At 37.4% G+C, this 2,251-nt stretch overlaps 1 non-coding gene across 1 annotated transcript; it reads right to left on the bottom strand.

Annotated features, from left to right (window-relative positions):
* Positions 1-537: 537 nt before the first annotated feature.
* On the bottom strand, positions 538-601 carry LOC122150134. Its single transcript, XR_006163503.1, has one exon. It is a non-coding gene; the product is annotated as a U7 small nuclear RNA (small nuclear RNA).
* Positions 602-2,251: the final 1,650 nt, after the last annotated feature.

Raw genomic sequence — 2,251 nt, 5'->3', positions numbered from 1 at the left:
AATCTGCTGCAAAAGATCACTTTAAAGTGTTAAAGAGCAAAGATGTCACTTTGAAGACTAAGTGGGCCTGACCCATCCACGGTATTTCAATAGCCTTATATGCATGTGAAAGCTGGACAGTGAATAAGGAATATTAAAGAAGAGTTGATGTCTTTGAATTGTCGTGTTGGTGATGAATACTGAAAATACCATGGACTGCCAGAAGAATGAACAAATCTGTCTTGGAAGAGATGCAGCAGGAATGCTCCTTGCAAGCAAGAATGGCCAGGCTTTGTCTTATCTACTTTGGTCATGGTGTCAGAAGGGACCATTCTCTGTAAAAGGACATCATTGGTAAAGTGGATGGTCAGCAAAAAAAGAGAAGACTCTCAATGAGTTGGATTGACACAGTGACTGCCAACAGTGGACCCAAGCATAGCAAGGATTGTGAGGATGGCACAAGACTGGGCAGTGTTTTGTTCTGTTTGTCAGTGTGAGTCAGAATCATCTAGAAGGCATCTAACAGCAACATTATTATTATTATTATTATTATTTGATAGGGACAGTCTTCCAAGAAAAACCAGAATATCTGCTACACAAATTCTAAAGAACTGTAACTCTTAACAACAACATCATTTTAAAATGGAAAACAAAACAAAACTATCCTCAACCTTAGACCTACCATCTATGGAATGCTTGTATCAAAACATAGCTTTAGAGTCCCAAGGTAGAAAAATATATATTAACTCTGTCCATACTGCTATCAGTGGTATATATTTGCTGAACAAACACATATGCTAATTTGAGGCAGCATTTTGCAAGTAATTCTGTGAATGTTCTCTCAAATGCACATGCTAGACTTACACATCTGTCCTGTCATCTCACTTTATTTTAGTAATAACTTCCTAACAAGCTGATGTTTCTTGCAGAGGAGAGTGCTATCCCTTCAACCCATACATTATTTAACAGAAGAAAAGATTCGTATGTACATTTATGATTAGGCATGAATACTGCATTTCTCTGAGACCATAATGTTTGGAACCCATTGGAATTGTACAACAGGCTACATCTTAAGAGTATGTGGTTCCAATTTAATTTAAGTGGCCTGGCAAACAGAGGATTTGCATTCAAACTAAAGTTTATCCTCTGGGTGGTCTTAGAGGTAATGTGAATATATTAGAGATTTCAAATTAACTCCATATTCTCAAGTTGGTTGTGTGAAATGAAAATGATTTCCAATTCTTTTCTGGCAGTGCCTATTCAATAAAAGTTTTGACAAAAAGCTATGTTTTTCATAAAGCTGAGCAATAGTGAACTTATATCAAATTAGACAAATTGTGTGGCTATTCTTCTCAGTAGGTGATTACACTTCACACACATACAAAATTGAAAAAGCTATGCCATCCTTTCTTCTTTAGACAATATGCGTTTTGATTTCATAGCCTTTTCATTAGGAGCCCTGGTGAGATAGTGGTTAAGTGTTCGGCTGCTAACCCAAAAGTTAGCAGTTTGAACCCACCAGCTGCTACATAAGGGAAAGATGAGGCAGTCTGTTTCTGTAAAGATTTACCACCTCAGAAGCCCCATGGGCGTGGGATTGTTCTACTTTGTCCTGTTGGGTCACTATGAGTCAGAATCAACTCAAGGACATTGGATTTGGTTTGGGTTGTTATCATAGTCATTATATTTTCTTTATAGAGCACTCATAGGAATTTCTATCCTGTAGAGGTTTAGATATTAATTCATTGTTTAGGTTGTTCGCAAATGTTAGGCAAACTGTATATATATAACACAGCGAGGAAAATGTGTCTTTTTGCAGCCATGCGTTATTGTCTGTGTGTGTGTGTGTGTGTATTCTGGGGCAAAATTCCTCTTCATATGTGAAGATAGAATACAAATTATCTCCTTCCAAAGTACGATGGTGAAATAGGCTCAAGGTAGACATTCCCATCACAAATTAAGAAATTGCAAAGAAAGAAGAAATAACGTACACCAAACAAATAAATAAAGAACCCAGCAGAACAGAACAATTTATAGTAGCTCTCAAATGCACACACATGAACACACATACACACACAAATATATATATACACACACACACAACACTCATCTGTCCTTTTGTCATACTGTGGTGATCGCATGTTGCTGTGAGGTTATACCACCGGTATTTCAGCATGGTCATCCATGGTGGACAGGTTTTAGTGGAGCTTCCAAACTAAGAAAGACTTGGTTAGAAGAAGAAAGAGGTCATCCACTTCTCAAGGAATACCTT

This window comes from Orycteropus afer, unplaced genomic scaffold, assembly GCF_000298275.1.
Source record: "Orycteropus afer afer isolate SDZICR_OR568_19922 unplaced genomic scaffold, OryAfe1.0 scaffold00093, whole genome shotgun sequence".
Classification (NCBI taxonomy): domain Eukaryota; kingdom Metazoa; phylum Chordata; class Mammalia; order Tubulidentata; family Orycteropodidae; genus Orycteropus; species Orycteropus afer.
This window is presented reverse-complemented; position numbering and strand designations above follow the sequence as displayed.